The sequence below is a fragment of the Eleutherodactylus coqui genome, chromosome 8 (genome assembly GCF_035609145.1).
Source record: "Eleutherodactylus coqui strain aEleCoq1 chromosome 8, aEleCoq1.hap1, whole genome shotgun sequence".
NCBI lineage: Eukaryota > Metazoa > Chordata > Amphibia > Anura > Eleutherodactylidae > Eleutherodactylus > Eleutherodactylus coqui.
Window position 1 is genome coordinate 32,925,350 of NC_089844.1, and position 17,968 is coordinate 32,943,317.

At 45.0% G+C, this 17,968-nt stretch overlaps 1 protein-coding gene across 1 annotated transcript in view; it reads right to left on the reverse strand.

Annotated features, from left to right (window-relative positions):
- Positions 1-14,120, reverse strand: part of LOC136576279 (queuosine 5'-phosphate N-glycosylase/hydrolase-like) — a 45,228-nt gene extending 31,108 nt beyond the window's left edge. Inside the window, exon 1 of the mRNA XM_066575452.1 lies at positions 14,098-14,120. The gene's annotated coding sequence lies outside the window, so the exon portion shown is untranslated. The remainder of the gene's footprint in view (positions 1-14,097) is intronic.
- Between the last annotated feature and the right edge of the window lie 3,848 nt (positions 14,121-17,968).

Here is a 17,968-nt window from a genome sequence, read left to right on the forward strand (position 1 = left end):
TTGTAATTTCAATTCCTTTGAACCAGCAGGAGGAACAGATATTACATTAAGCGCTGCGGAATAAGTTGGTGCTATACAAATAATAATTACATTTTTTTAAGATTATTATTCTTATTACATACACAAAACCAGCCATAACAATAAAAAGGTAAGTAACATTGATCATCTCGGAACAATGGTATGTAGTGGGGGGTGGGATATAGAAGGCAGCAAATGAACAATCCCAATCCCGAGGGTTCTCGGAGTTCATGTGTTGGAAACAGGAAAAATGGGCAAATGTAAGGCATTGAGAAGGGTCAAATTGTGGTGGCAAGATGAATGGGTCAATGAATGTCTAAAACAGCCAGTCTTGTGGAGTGTTTCCAGTACCAAACAGTTAGTACCTACCAAAAAGCAGCCTAGGGAGAGACAACAGGTGACAGGACCAAGCCGCGTGCTGCTGTCCGCACACTTTCTCTGGGAAACCTTGGGCCCTAGCATTTATGTAGATGTTACATCGACACATTCCACCTACCTAAATATACGAGATCTACGTATCTGTTTAGTATGCCACCACTACAATTCGATCAGGGGTATCAGCACCTGTACCTGCAGACTTCATTCTTTAATAACGGCATATTTGAAGTGAGTGCACTTGGCTATTTCCTGATTAGGATAATCAGTTGAAAAGGGTCATTTTGATATGGTGATGCTTTATGCAGTTGTTATTTAGGGAATTACCTGTTTACATGTACATGTGAAGTTTTAATATCAAGTTAGACATTATTTGGGTTTTCTGTTAACAGATCGAGGAGGTTGATATCGACCAAAATGTCATGTTATCGCCTCGGAATGCTTTCAATAAACAACATTTTAATTGCAACAAATGTGAGTGTTGTGTTTTTCTCCATTATTGAGAGGCCTGGTTGACAACTAACATTTAAGCCAGCTGTCCATGGGCATAGCGTTTCCCCGCAGTGGATTACCGCCGCGGAAGCCCGCTAAAGTCACCGCAATTTTCCGTGATGAACCTATCATTAATGATAGGTTAATTGCAGCCAAATTGCGGCTTGCTAGGAGAACCGACCACCTCTGCTATTGAGTGGTGGTAGCTGGGGCTTGTGCACTGCTAACTCCATATGCAATGCTCTGCTGGGCGGTGGGGATCTCTACAGCACATGTGCACTAGCTCCCGCCTGGCCACTGTGTTCTGCTTTTTCTTTCCATAGGCCTTCTGGGCAGCGCAAAAAATGAGAAGTTGTTTCGCCACCTACAGAAACTAAAAGCAGAATGTGCATTATCAGTGTATATCAGACAGCAGACTGTCCATGTGCTGTCAGATGCAAGTTGTACCCGAGTCTCTTGGACGCAACTTGCAGTAGCAGCTGTGCGGACCTAGCCTAAGATTGAGGCCACTTTCACACAGCAGTATTTGTAAGCCAAAAGCAAGAGTTGGTCCGAAATATTCAAGCCATGCACATCCCAGACTATCCCTGACACTAGTCTTGTCAGCACTGCATCTAGCTCCTGCTCACTGTCTGTTCTCAGACCAGTGACAGAGGAAGAAGTCTCCAAATTGCTCTTCTCTGCTTGCCCCACCACCTGAGCTAGCGACCCCCTCCCCTCACACCTCCTCCGTTCCCTCTCCTCAGTGGTCATCTCCCATCTCACCACTATATTCAACCTCTCTCTGACCTCTGGCGTCTTTCCCTTTTCTTTCAAACACGCCATCATATCCCTGTGATAGACATGATGATTAGTCAGTATAAAATGTCTATCGATTTGTATAAACCAAATGTATTATGCTGTTGTAATGACTTTTAGCCCTGTGGAGGTTAATGGCCACACAATCTAATCATGGTATTTGCTAGACAATGGGATGGTGAAGGATGTATGATGTAATGTTAGCTAAGTACATAGGAATTGCACAAGAAGCCTCTAAGAGTTAAAGGTTATAGTGTTATATGTATATACTTGTCCAATACTGAGTGTCTTCCTAGCCCTATCACCCCTCCCATCCTGAAATTAGTTAAACAATGATTTATCACTACACAGAAATGACTTCAGCTAGAACAGAGTCCAAGCCACATCAACACTTGGAGAGGGTGGGCAGAGAGGCGGGAGATTCTATATGATCCGACAAATGAGAATCCTATATGTTACTGATGTAACCTGTTGCACGCCCATGTTATGCTTTACAATAAAAGGAGCTGTCTGGCTGTTTCTGGGCAGAGAGCCATTTTGGATATGAGACTGATCGCTTGTGTCTAATCTGCTCGATGATGTGTGCACACTATACAATTCGGAAGCTACAAAATACCCCGAAACCTGCTGGAGAAAACCATAATCCAGATCAGTGGCGTCTCCTGGGTGGGCCGAGTTAGAGATTTTGATTTCTTTCATTCTGGAAAAATACAGAGATCGGCAGATGGCACGCAGAACTCAGGGGCCCGAAAATCTACAGAACACGGTAAGATTGCTTTATGTAAAACTACTGATGTGAGCTGAATTCTGACTGCTTTTCTGCCTGTTTCTGATCCAGAGTGATAAATCAATGAAAGGCAGGTAATATAGTTCTTTCTTACTCGGAAAAAAGACCACCGTTTTAACCTGCTTAAGGGGTATTTTGTATGCTGTGGCTGCTATGTCTGAGACGGTTAAAGATTGTGTATACAAGACCAAGAGACAAATTCTGTGAGGGTTAATGTGTCAGAAGGGCGGACTCGGCTGTTTAAGTCTGAGGGAGCACGCCGGAGAGACACTTACTCCTAGGTAACTAGGGTGAGGTTAGGATGATTTATGATACGCATATTTACCTTTATGATTGAGCGTGTTATGTTCTCATATGTGAAAAGGTATATACGCGGGAATATAGCCGTGGTGTGATGGCTGATGTCTCCAGAATATTGTTGAGGTTTTGGTCATTGAAAATAATCGTCAGTCTCTTTATATAGCTAAATGTCCTGTCCAGACTGTGTGCAAGGAGTGTTCTTGGGGATTACTAGTAGAGGGTGGGTTGTTACAAAGGTAGGTGAGATATATACCTTGAGCCGTTGTGGGTATTCTCCAGTAATCCCGTCTGTTTGGTATTATAGAAAGAATGTGCAGTGTTTATTATTGGGGGAGGGTTGCTGATAAGAGAGTGGACTGAAAGCATTTCCCAATTAACCCTTCCGTTCCCTTTGTCTTGTATTTTGTAGAATTAATGTGCATTGTGATCTGAGTGGGAAAGAGAGGTTATATTGAAAGGATTTGAAGAAAGCAGATTTTACAAGAGGAACACTACTATGTCCAGAAACTTCGGATAGGATAGAATAAGCAGGTAGAATAGAATGAGGGATCAGTACAGGATGTTTTGGAATGTGCAAAACATGTAGAAACGTTTTACAAAGAAAAGAACCAGGAAAAGTTGCAGAAAGAAATGTCAGGTTATGGACAGATAAGCAGAAATGAGTATGGTAAGATAGACTGTAGAAAGTTTTCAGAAGATGAGCAGGAAGCCTAGCAGAAAGAAAGGCGTTTTTAGCTAGTTTTTTTTGGTATAACGTTGTTAAGAGATTCAAGAGGAGAAAGCATGTAGGGGGTATGTGTATTGCTTACGAGCAATGTAATGCCTTTGTGTTGACTACAGCCCCTCCCTGTAATGGCGGCTGCGCTTGCAATGTTTATAACCCCACATAGTGTGACTCTGCAGTAAATGTGGTGAGCCCTGCCCCCACCCTGAAGTTACTTCCCCCCATGTGCTCACTTTCAGGGTGTGTGATGTTACTTCTGGTCCCTCCCCATCCGGGACAGGACCTGGCCCCGCCCCTTCCTCCTCCAGCGGCCATTTTGCCTCACCTGGAAGTGCTGCTGCCCCTGGCCCCGCCCCTTCCTCCGGCAGCCATTTTGCCTCACCTGGGAGATCTGTAGCCACGCCCCTTTCTGCCTCTGGCGGCCATTTTTCTGCACTTGGGAGGCCTATATTCCCCAATGCCACTGTATCCAGTGCTAACCTCATGATTGTCTGAAGTAAGGTTTTGTTTGACCGGACTTTGTTACACTCCAAGATGTGGCCACTTTGGATGTGTGATAAGTTCAGGGAAACAAACCTTTGTGAAGATGCAGCTTGGGACATAGTAGATGACTAAGCTGGTTTATAGTGTATGGAAGATTGGAGTTGATGCATGGGGGACAGAGGCCGAGAATACATGACAGGGGACGGTCTTTCATGTTCCCAGGGGCTCTGTTTTCCACTGCCCGCTTCTCCAATGGATGCTCAGACAGATGATGTTATGGAAGGCTCCTACAGATGGAATAATTTCCCTATAGTCACCCAGCAAACTTTTTCACACAATTTGATGAAGTAATTTTACTTTTTATGTGAAGAAAGAGGAACTAAATTGCCCAGAGTAGGATGTTAATTTATCCGTATTCTTTAGTTTTTCCTTAAGTCTTTTGTATATTCTAGTGTCAGTCTACACTGAAGCTATAATTATATTCCGACAGGAGAGTGAAAGTTAAACGCTGGACGTTCCCTGAAATACTATTACACTGGGTGACGTAAAATTTTACTTGTGTTACGCCCCCTTGTGTTAAAAAATGCTAACTGCGACCTGAAAAAAAAAAAAAATCTAAAGGATATTTTCGCATACATGTCACCTTGACCTACAAAGTGCTTGTTTTTGTGCCTCTTGGTCTCCTTTTTCAACTTGTACTACTTTGAACGCAATTACTCTTTTTCCATTGAGTATTCCGGTTCAAAAGGGGGGAGGCATAGGTGATCTGGGTCATAGATGATCTAGGTGTTGTAGATCAGCTATTGGGTTTTAAAAAATACAAAGTAAATACATGAAATAAGATAAAAAGGAAGTAAATGATTTTGTGCTACAAGGTTCCGAGCCATGTGAAATAGAACATCAACACGATTATTTAGTACTAATACAGTAAGAAACTGCAGGTATGCAAACAGTTACCAGAACCTCTGTTGATAATGCATATGTTGAGTTTTTTTTGCAGATGGTACCAGGGTGAGGATTGATGACTCCACATCGGATATGTAGTAGTCACACAACAAGATGTCCTAGAAGCAGAAGCTCTGCCTCCGCATGTCTCAGCACAAGAAGCGGAATTGAAGGCCATCACAGTGTAGAGTGGCGAGAGGTAAGACGGCAACCCTTTACACTGACTCCTGGTATGCATTTGGCATAGCTCATGATTACGGCCCAATATGGAAGGCCAGACAGTTTTTACCTTAGCAGGACAACCAATTGAGAATGGTGCAGCGGTACAGAGTCGCATGGAGGCCCTACTTCTACCTGACAAAGTTGAGAGTTCGCACCGATTCCTACACTGGAGAGGCGAGAGACGACACCCTCGCTGACAGCATAGCAAAGGCAGCGGCCCTCAAGCCGTGGAAGAAAGAAAAGATACTGACGGCATGAGTCAGTGGTAAAAACTTTGGACATTGACAAAAATTTGGACTTTGATATGCTAAAGACTTTTACAGTTACAAGCCAGCAAGGAAGGAAAGAATAAATGGACTAATATGGGAACAGCAGAAACAGGACAGTGTGTGGTGAACAGTCAACAGCACTTGCCCACCACAGTTCCTGTATCCCATGATGGCCCAGCTGATGGACGGAAAGACCCACCTAGTAAAGCAGCAATGATGTCGACGCTTGAAAGAGGATGGGCGACTTCTAGGTACTCTGCAGCTGCTGCATCATTTGTCCAGTTTAGCGCGATCTATGCCATGGGTAAGTCAGGACAGAAGTAAATTTGCCACATCACACTTGCCTAGACCACTCTACCCATTTCAGGGATTGCAAATTGACTACGTTCAGCTCCCACTTGTTGGGAAGTATGAATAGGTGCTTGTTGTTGTTGATGTCTTTGCAGGTTGGAGGCCGACCCTGTTACCAAGGCAAATAAGTAGGTAACCGCAAAGAAGCTCATGAACGAGGTAAACTGTGAATATGGGGTACCAGATGTGATTCAGAGTCAGACAGAGGTATAAACTTCGCAGGTGAATGTAACATGTCATGTCTGCTCTGGGTGTATCCCCGGCCTTTTACATACTCTACCATTTTTAGAGTAGTGGAAAGGTGGAGAGACTTAGTGGCACACTAAAAAGTAAGATACTTAAAAATGACGCCACTTTGGAAAGACTGTCATCCAATAGCCCTATTCAGTGTTAGATATGTACCCAGGGGGGATCATACATTGGGCTAGCCCCAAGGCTAGGTCGTTACTATCCTCAGTAGTTACAATTACAATCTGATGTGTTGACTAAGTATGTGATTTCCGTTGTTAAAGAACTAACCAAAACCTATGCACAGGTGTTCTCTTCCAGACTCAGAGGCAGACACTGGGACACATATCTTGCAGCCTGGGGATTGGGTGTGAGTCAAGAAGTTCCTCAGGAAGCACCCTCCTGAGCCCCGATTTGATGGCCCCTACCAGGTGCTTCTGACTACTGCCACAGCTGTGAAACTAGCCGAAAGACTTACATGGATCCATGCTTCATACTGTAAGAAAGCTTCAGAGCCGGGAAACCAGTCTTAGTTGTGCCAAAGACATTACTCTGGTTAGGGCTAGTGAGAGAGGAGGGTGGCAACTGGAATCCTTAGTCAGAAGAATATGGGGGTATGGTTACCTTCTAGTATAACTCGTCCAATGCTCAAGTAGCCGCATATTCCTTCGACTATTGTACTGTGGTCCCGTGTCTAGGCGCAAGATCCCACCGCAGGCCAGATTTAGCTCAGTCCAGCTGGTTATATGACTTACATACCCGGGGAATACAATATGTTCGCGCCACTGATAACGTCTGGGGAGAAGACTGCCGTTATTGGGGATTAGTGGGATGGAACACAGGAACAGACTGGTCCTATAAACCGCGAAGTGCCTTAAATAAGAAAGATTGGATCGGGAAATCCCTAATTAGTCGTATAACCCTCCTTGAAAATAATAAGGACAGCAGGTATTGGAAGGCTGAACTTAGTATGTTGCTTGGTTTTAATGCGGTTTTTACATTAACCATGGGAGATCCAAGCCCGGGGGACGGAGGGACTTATAGTCTGGGGACATACCGGTACAGGAGGACAGATCCCTTAGGGAAGTTTAAAATAAGGGATATGGTAGATGCACCCGAATGGAAGCCTTCACTTAGTCCCGTGCCCATAATTAACCCCCTCCGCCGTAAGATAAAGACCTTGACGAACATGATGATCATAGCCGACCCTACCTTTGAGGACACCTTGACAGTAGCGACTGGTTACTCTGACCAGAATCTCTGGTTGGAGTTGATGAGGTACAATGCTAACAGGAGCAACAAGTCTAACTGTTGCGTGTGCGGTAGTGCCCGACTACACTCGGGGATGATCCCCCTAAATCTCCCGGTAGATGCTGAAGAGTGGTTTATTAGTCTCTTCACGAACATTTCCGCTAATTACACTGTCCGTGAGAACTGGAAGAAGCAATACTCTATAACTACTTAAGTGTTTTGCACCGGAGAGAGTATTACTGACTACCCTGGAAACTACACCTGCCAGGCAAATAGGGAGGGTGGAGGGAGATTTTTGGGGAACTCACCAATGGGTATTGCTCCTCCTACAGTACACTGGGAGGGGAATGGACGCAGAATCAGGTCCAGTCCTTAGGAGACGTTTACTGGCTTTGTGGAGACATGAGGTTGAGGACCCGTCTGGAAGGTAATTGGACAGGGGAGTGTGCCTTAGTAAAGCCCTTATGCTCCTCCACATCCTGTCAGACAGCATTGAGGATAATGAGGTTACCCCCAATAGTTAATTTATCTCGATCCAACTCAGTCTGTGTTTTGTGGTTATCCTGTCATGTTGGTCTATCCTTGTTTTCCGCATAGGTACGGCGGTTCCTTCCAGTCTTGTCACTAGGTAGTGTAGGGTCAGGGTGAGGCGACCTGGATGTGTTCACCATTAGGACTATCTCCAGGAGGGACATTGGTGTGGGTGAAGATTAGGGAGTCCCAGGCTGTGCGTACCTGTGCACACTACTAGTATTGTAACATTATACTAGAGCGAGAAGAGAGACCCCTGGTGGTAGTTTTGATCTACACGTATACATTGACGTCATAGGATAGCCAAGGGGGGTACCTGACAAGTTTTAAAAACTAGAGACGCCTTATAGGGACTAGTCGACCAATAGGACCTACCTCGACTATGACTTTTCAAAATAGAATGGCCTTAGATATGACTTTAGCTAAAAAGGGGAGTGTCTGTAAGATGATAGGGGAGACTTGTTGTATCTACATCCTAGACGACACGTGACCCGCTGGTAAAGACGCAGTTGCCTTTAAGAAGCTGATCGCGCTAACTAAAAAGAGCTAACTTTTGGGACCAGCACTCGCCATGGATGAGCGGGTGGTAAAGGATCCTGGCACAGACGGGCGTTGCTGTTGTATGTGAACTGATGGTTACCTTTTCTGTTCTAGTCTGCTGTGTTATCCCCTGTGTCAGAGAGACCTGTGAAACTGATGCTGGAAAAGCAGCTCCCACCATGAGTTTGCTGGATGCATCCCCAGAAGGAGTGGACAAGTCCTACACCCCCTTGAAGAATCTAAAACGAACCTTCAACGTGCTCCAGTTATAGGCTCACGCGCAGAGAACTGTGAAAATTAGATAGTTAGAGGATAGACATTTTAAGGGGGGATTTTGATAGACATGATGATTAGTCAGTATAAAATGTCTATCGATTTGTATAAACCAAATGTATTATGCTGTTGTAATGACTTTTAGCCCTGTGGAGGTTAATGGCCACACAATCTAATCATGGTATTTGCTAGACAATGGGATGGTGAAGGATGTATGATGTAATGTTAGCTAAGTACATAGGAATTGCACAAGAAGCCTCTAAGAGTTAAAGGTTATAGTGTTATATGTATATACTTGTCCAATACTGAGTGTCTTCCTAGCCCTATCACCCCTCCCATCCTGAAATTAGTTAAACAATGATTTATCACTACACAGAAATGACTTCAGCTAGAACAGAGTCCACGCCACATCAACACTTGGAGAGGGTGGGCAGAGAGGCGGGAGATTCTATATGATCCGACAAATGAGAATCCTATATGTTACTGATGTAACATGTTGCACGCCCATGTTATGCTTTACAATAAAAGGAGCTGTCTGGCTGCTTCTGGGCAGAGAGCCATTTTGGATATGAGACTGATCGCTTGTGTCTAATCTGCTCGATGATGTGTGCACACTATACAATTCGGAAGCTACAAAATACCCCGAAACCTGCTGGAGAAAACCATAATCCAGATCATCCCCACTGCTAAAGAAGCCGACTCTGGACGCGACTGATGTTGCCAACTACCGACCAATCTCTAATCTCCCCTTCATCTCCAAAATACTAGAACACCTGGTTTATTCCCACCTTGTAAGCTACCTATCAGAGCACTCTCTGCTAGACCCCTTACAGTCTGGCTTCTGACCTCAACACTCGACAGAAACTTCCCTTACAAGGGTATCCAATGACCTACTGACAGCCAAATCGAGGGGCGATTACTCCCTACTGATCCTCCTCGACCTTTTCGCAGCATTTGACACTGTTGACCACAGACTCCTCCTCAGTATGCTACGCTCCATTGGCCTAAAGGACACTGCTCTCTCCTGGTTCTCCTACCTTTCTGACCGCTCTTTCAGTGTCTCCTTTGCTGGCTCTACCTCCCCCTCTCTTCCCCTTGCTGTTGGGGTCCCCCAGGGCTCAGTCCTCGGCCCCCTCCTTTTCTCTATCTACACAGCCCCTATTGGACAAACCATCAGGAGATTTGGCCTCCAATACCACCTCTATGCTGACGACACCCAGCTATACACCTCTTCCCGTGACATCTCTGCACCTTTCCTCCAAAACATCACCGACTGTCTGTCCGCTGTCTCTAACACTATGTCCTCTCTCTACCTAAAACTAAGCCTCTCTAAAACTGACTTACTGGTATTTCCACCCTCCACTAACCGACCTCATCCTGACATCTCCATCACAGTGTATGGCGCCACCATAACTCCTAGACAACATGCCAGCTGCTTTGGGGTAATATTCGATTCTGATCTCTCTTTTACCCCCTACATCCAATCTCTGGCCCGAACAGGTCAGCTGCACCTCAAGAACATCGCAAGAATCCGCTCTTTTCTCACGGTGGACACGTTAAAAACGCTCACTGTTGCCCTCATCCACTCCGGCTCGATTATTGCAACTCGTTGCTGATAGGCCTTCCCTGCACCAGACTCTCCCCTCTCCAATCCATCCTGAATGTGGCAGCCAGGCTCATCTTCCTGTCCAGCCGCTGCCCGGACGCCTCTGCCCTGTGCCGGTCACTGCACTGGCTGCCCGTTAAATACAGAATTCAATTTAAACTCGCTACCTTCATACACAAAGCCCTCCACAGTGCAGCACCCCTCTATATCGCCTCCCTCATCTCAATCCATCGACAAGCCCGGGCTCTCCGCTCTGCTAATGAAACCAGACAGAGCGCACCTTTAATTCGAACTTCTCATTCCTGCCTCCAAGACTTCTCCAGAGCAGCATCGATCCTCTGGAACGCACTACCAAAGGCTACCTGAGCAATCCAGGACTCGCAGAACTTCAGGCGTGCTCTAAAAACGCACCTCTTCAGGGAGGCATACCGCATTCCCTAAACAAACCTCTCTGTAATCCGCCTGATAACATGCTCCCTGACCTACTCACTGCAATCCCTGCTAGCCATCATAAACCGCTCCTGCAGTCATACTGATTCAGCCATCACATGGCCAAATGTCTGACCATTGTCTATGTGTATAACATCGCTCACTCTCCACCTCGCCATACCGTGCACATCTCCAGCCCCTTTACCTTCTGTATCACCCCACTATTCGTAGTATGCAAGCTCGTTGGAGCAGGACCCTCACCCCTATTGTTTCCATCAATTGATTATTATATGTAACCGTGGTTCTGTAATGTTTGTACTTTTGTCTTTCTGTATCCCCCCGTCTATGTAAGCGCTGCGGAATATGTTGGCACTATACAAATAAAAGTTTATTATTATCATCTTTCTATTATATATTTCTTTACGGAGGTTCCACTCCTCGTTTTGGCTTACAAAGACTGATGCAAAATACTTACCAAAATACTGCCATATGAAAGAAGGCTTACATGTATGCACTTAAAAGGTGCCCAACCCAAAGCATGAACAACATTAGGCTATTATTCCTCCTACATCAAATTTTACTTTCATAGAATCACAGAATGATAGAGTAAGAAGGGACCTCCAGGGTCATCGGGTCCAACCCCCTACTCAATGCAGGATCACTAAATCATTCCAGACAGATATTTGTCCAGGCTTTGTTTGAACACTTCCATTGAAGGAGAACTCACCACCTCCCATGGTAACCAGTTCCACTCATTGATCCCCCTCACTGTCTAATATCTAATCTGTCTCCTCTCTTTCAGTTTCATCCCATTGCTTCTAGTCTTTCCTTGTACAGATGAGAATAGGGCTGATCCCTCTGCACTGTGACAGCCCTTCAGATATTTGTAGACAGCTATTAAGTCTCCTCTCTCAGCCTTCTTTTTTGCAAGCTGAACATTCCCAGATCCTTTAACCTCATAGGACATATTTTGCAGACTGCTCACCATTCTGGCAGCTCTTCTCTGAACTTGTTTTCACCAAACCCGCAATCATTACCTCAAAGAGCTCGTGCCCACCGTTCCAACGTTCAGTGGAATAATAAATGACGATTAACAGTTGCCAAGCCATTTGTTATGTCAGCGCAACACCAGGGCACCAAGCCTCAGCATGGACGCAAGACAGCGTTCACACAACCGCCATAAGCATACACAAAATGCATACTGAACACCAAGGTAGGGCTGTGAACTGGTCTCACGGGCAAACCTAACATATCCCTACTCTAATGGAACAATCACCACGTCAAAGCAGGGCAATCATCCCGATAATAGACGGCCCTGCGCTGGAACCTAGGGACCTACCTATCCTTGCATGGCAAACGATCCACATCAGGACAGGCCGCAGCTGACACCAACTCACAGAACAGGACTGTTCACACCTGAAGTCTGGAAACCTCCACAGATACTGAACAAATCGCTGTTCACACCAATACCCCAGGGACTTGCACACAAGATAAAACAAGACTGTTCATGCACCTCGTTTGTCACCTGCACAGACCCAGCGAACACAACACCATTCACACGCCTCTGGTCACCTGCACAGACACACACCACACATCATGCATAAAAGCAAAACACCTAGGGCAGTGATGGTGAACCTTTTAGAGACCGAGTGCCCAAACTGCAACTCAAAACCCACTTATTTACCACAAAGTGCCAACACGTCAGGGGGCGGGGCTTATCACGATGAGTGATTTTTACCTCCGTCATTCTTAAAAGGAAAGGGCTGCTTCAAAATAGATGGCACAGATTTTGACTTCTTTTGGATGCGGAAATGCTGTGGAATTTGCCACGGAAATTTCTGCTGAGGACATTCTGCAGCATTTCCACCTCATGTAAACAAATCCCAGCAGTGATATTGACCCCCCCAGAGCGGCCCCAGCAGTAAGGGTGACCCCCCCCCCAGAGCAGCCCCAGCGCTAATAGTGCCCCCCCCCCCCCAGAGCAGCTTTAGTGGTTATAGTGAGCCCGCACAGCGGCCCCAGCGGTAATAGTGACACCGCACCGTGGCCCCAGTCGTAATAGTGACACAACACAGTGGTCTCAGTGGTAATAGTGACATCCCACAGTGGCCCCAGTAGTAATAGTGACATCCCACATCAGTCCTGGAGTAATAGTGACATCCCACAGTGGCCCCTCAGTAGTAATAGTGACACCACACAGTGGTCTCAGTGGTAATAGTGACATCCCACATCAGCCCAGGAGTAATAGTGACTTCCCACAGCAGCCCCCAGTAGTAATAGTGACACTTCACAGCGTTTCCAGCAGTAATAGGGACATCCCACAGTGGCCCCCAGTAGTAATAGGGACATCCCACAGTGGCCCCTGTAGTAATAGCTCCCCCCCACACACACACACACTGAGACCGAAATTCCCCGCCCCCCACCTCCTCTGCTTGACGCTGTTGCTACCACAGATCCCAGGAGCACACTGTGCCGTTCTGCCGGACACCTCCTCCCCTCCCCTAGCGGAACCAAGTAGGAGACATCAGAGGAGGGGGGAGGAGGATCCCTGCTGCACACTGACATCACAGTGTGTGCCGGGATCAGCGCCTCTAGCAGCGCTGCTGAGTGAATACCAGCAGGGGAGCTGCGGCACCCCTGCCAGTATTTACTAATGTGGTGAGCGTCCAACAGCGGTGAGTGCCTACTGGGAAAGCTCTGAGTGCCGCCTCTGGCACGCGTGCCATAGGTTCGCCACCACTGACCTAGGGTAGCAGAGAAACCCAAACACAGAAACCCCACTCAGAGTTCACATGCATACAGATAAACCATGGCTAGCGCAAGTGAACTCACACCAAGGGGAAAGAGTCAGACACCGTACTGACATACAGGGAACAGTGTCAGGTATCACCCATCTGACACACACATAAGACATCAGACATCTGGAGGCCACAGCTGTCAAAGGGAAGAGGAGAGGGAGTCTGCATGAGATGCAGACAAGGACTACAAGTGTCCAGACTGTCTTCAGGGAAGGTGTGAGACACACTACAGACTAGACATGCATAACACCAAGCTCAGAGTGGGATTAACACAGAATGCATAAATTTGATAAAATGACTAGCTTTCTCTGGCAGGAGAAGCTGGTATTTATATGCAACAGACCAGGGGAATGGCTGGAGAATACCACACCCAACCGGCTCAATTATCTCACAGCTGAGAAGGTGTGCTCATGGAATCTCATAGAACTAAAAAATCCTATAAACACAACCTAACAGCATTGTTCTCCACAGAAATGTTATAATTATCACTGGACCTGTTTGTATAATGAAATCACACTGTCCGCAATGTCTTTAGTATTAAACCACCAAAAATGAACTAAAATGTAAAAATGTATTGGTAAGTAAAAAACTCATTTGTTACAGGGATTTACAGTGAAACGAGACAATAAATAGAAATAAAACCTGCTGGACCCGGCTCTCAGCGCAGAAGCACCTACTGTCAAGAGTTGTTAGGACTGCGGACTTGTTCTTTCCTGAATCCCCTCTGGCAGCTCTATTTTCATGCTGTTTTGATTTATTTTCCAGACAAAGGCGACTTGGCGCTGCAGCGCTGACCTTCAGACCCAATACACCCTGACATTTCTCCCCGTGTGTCGCAAATTAAGTTTTCAAGCAAGCTGAAAAATAGTCGGTTTTAAGTGATCTGCCAGTTCACAGTAAAAATGTCATTATACACGCAGCATATATAGATAACATGCCTGGTGCCTTCCTTTTAAACTTTGCCATGGTTTCCCTGATTCCCAGTCTCCTCTACATGCATGTAAAATAGTCGCAAAATTCTCGACTCCTTGTTGTTGGCGCAAGGAACCTGCAGGTGTAGATAGAGGATGAACTAAGTGCTGGCATCATCGGCATTAGTCCACCCGAAAGCAGGGGGAGTGTCTCAGACTACCAAAAAAACACTATCCCTAGGGTAATCAGAGTGGTAGTCATCTCGCTTACATGAAGAAAGAAATGGGATGAGCCACGACAGTAACATTGAAAATGGAGGATACTAGGTATGGTAACCTAGTATAATGCAAGTATAATGGTTTCACTGCAAATTGCAGTAAAACTATAAAAGGGCAGATAAAAAGCTGCCATGTGATATGGATCCTCAGCATGAGTGTACTAGGAGGACAAGAATTCACTAAAAAGGTTCTACTTGAATCGACTTTTATCAGCTATCCATAGGATATGTGATAAAAGTCTGATTGGCGAGGACCCCACTTCTGAGAATCCCAATCCCGAGGGGGTCTTGTGTTCCCCTCTTCTCATTACTGCAGGCTCGCTGTGCTCACCCGCAGTGACGTGGAATTTGAATGGAGCATTTAAACAACACTGCTCCATTAATTTGAATGTGGCTGATGAAAATAGCAGAGTACAAGCACTTGGCTATCTGCAGCTGTCCCAGTGAAGATGAATAGAGCGTCCCTATGAACACACGATTACCTATGGATAGGTGCTAAAAGTTGATTCTGGTACAACCCCTTTAACTAGAAATTCGGTGACTTTGGACCTGGACAAACAGGTGGCATGCCATGATAGCACGACATTCAGCTCTTTAGTACAATCCACGCTAGCAAAGGTTTGTCTTTGTCCTGAAGATTGCATGGCACAGACCTGGCCATCCACCTATACCAGCCCCTCTGACTAGAGGCTGCTGGGCTTTCCTCTGTTTGTTCAGAATGAACAGTGTCATGTTCCTGCGTGTCTGCACAGGGTGCCGGACGTGTGTTTTGAACATTCCTGTTCAGGGTGCATGCTGTGCTGTGTTGTATGCAAATCCCTGTCGCTTTGGTGTGAGCCCTGTTCAGTCCTGCTGTGCTCCGTTTGTCATAAAGATACCATGTTTCCCCAATAATAGGACCTACCCCCGTTTTCGGGGGAGGCTTGAAATATAAGCCCCCCCCAAATAAGCCCTAGCTAACCTGCATTAAAAAAAAACAATACTCACCTGGTCCGCGGCATGCCGATGGTCTTCGGTGGCGCTGCGGCAAACTGCAGTGTTCTCCACTCTGACATCCCAGCTTCTTTCTGGTTACTGGGCTTTAAATACCCCACCTCCAGTAAAGCGAGTGCTGTGATTGGATTGAGTGCCAGCCAATCACAGCCGGCGCTTGATGAGCCAATCACAGCCATTCAGTGATAATTATCCTGCATGCAGGCAGGTTTCATGTGGAAGTTGTTTGGTTAGTGTACAGACCTGCGACACAACAAGGGCCCTTGAAGTTGGCTCTCGGGCTTAAATAACTTGGCTTAAATATGAATTAATACCTCATACATTCTATAGTTACAAAAAATGTAAAAATAATAATCGTTTTTATTTATTAGTAAATCAAAAAATATAAAAAAAGGTTTAAAAAAAATGTTTCTCCAGCTAGTGCATGGAAAGGAAGTTTGGCATCACTGTCTGTAAAACTCCAATTCATTAAAATATCACATTAATTATTCTGTATCAGAAAAGAAAAAAAAAAAGAAATCGCAATGCCAGAATTACATTTTATAGTCAACTCATCTCAAAGAAAATAATTGAATAATATATGATAAAAAAGTCGTGTATACTCAAAAAAGTTATGCAGGTCAAAAGATGGCCGCAGAAAGTAATTTCTTTTAACGTTTTTTCTGAAGCCGTACAACAACAACAAAAAAAAAGTATATAAACTTGGTATCACTGTAATAGTACTGAGCGATGGAATAAAGCTAACATGCCATTTATACTGCTCTGTCAGCGCTATGAAAACACCCCCCATCCCCCACCCCAACACGTGGTCAAATAGCATTTATTTTCCCCATTTCACCCCACTTTTTAAAAGTTTTCCAATATTATATGGTACGTTAAGGCTGGTTTCACACAGCCAAGATGCTTGGTGCACTGCAAGAGGCAAAAGCTCACGCGAATATGAACCCCAGTCTTTTAAATAAAGTCATATACAGGAGTCCCCAACTCCAGTCCTCGGGGACCACCAACAGGTTATGTTTTCAGGATATCGTATGGTAAGAACCCCTGTGGCAATGTCTGAGGCACCGACCATAATTACATCACCTGTGTAATACTGAGGAAATCCTGAAAACATGACCTGTTAGCGGTCCCTGAGGACTGGAGTTGGGGAACACTGATATACACGAGCGATGTCTTAACTTTCCGCGTTCCTCAGAACGTATCGCCCATTGTTTTCAGTGGGACAGTAAAACACATTGTACGCCGTCCGATGTGCATGTCACTGCAATGCGAGATTCCTCATTGAAAACAATGGGAAACACTTGTCGATCCTCTAACACGCCTGTAAGACAGACTGGAGGATCGCTACTTCACAGAAGTGATGGCAGGCATTTTTGCCTTGCCCGTGTATAGGTAGCCTAACTCCTTAATGAAGTGGTCCTTTTTTCACCCTATTTTTGGTTTTACCTCTTCACTTTCAAAAAAATCATCATTAAATCTTTTATTTTTCTACTGACAGTTGTCGGAGAGCTTGTTTTTTTCTGGATGCATTGTACTTTTCAATGGTACTATTTACTGTACCGTATTATGTACTGAAAAACATTAAAGAATTCCTAAGTGGAGTGGAATGGAAAAAAACTGCAATTCTGCCATCTTTGTGGGTGAAAGGGGGACTTGTTTTTATTTTCATTTCAATGCAGCAAAAATGTCCTAACTATTCTGTGGGTCAGTAAGATATCTGGAAAGCACATTTCTGGGATTAATTCTTATTCTGAGGACATTCATTGTGCAAGATGAATAATGTGTTACTTTGATAAAACTGGATATGGATGGGGCAAATGTCGGAAGAGGTTGTTTTTTTTTTTACTTTTGCTACCTTTTATTTTTTCTAGTAATTAATAATTTTTTTTTATTTACCATTTTCTTTCTCCCCATAGGGGACTTGAACATGCAATTGTTTGACTGCATATACAGTATAATGTAATATTATATGGAGCCATGCAGCGTCAGTGTTGGCAATTAGGGAGCTGATGCGCTTGTTGGATAAGGAGGAGAACTGTGGCAGCAAAGGGATTTCTGGGCGCACCTTGACAAGCATTCATTCATGGCAGTCCTGCGGGCCTTCAGGCTTAAAGGGTTAACAGCCATGATCAGTGCTCATGCTGATCACAGCTGTTGCAGGCAAGTGGCAGCTGTCAAAGACAGTTGGCAACCGATTTTGTATGGAGCTAAGTAGTACCATTGAAAAATGCCATTTATTTGCAAAAAAAGAAATTCTGTCATTTAAAAAAAAATAAAAAGAAAAAAAAAGAAAATCAAAAACGTTTTGAAAGGGGGGACGAAAAAATTAAAATGGCAAATGAAAGAGTGCTATAGTAGGAAAGGAT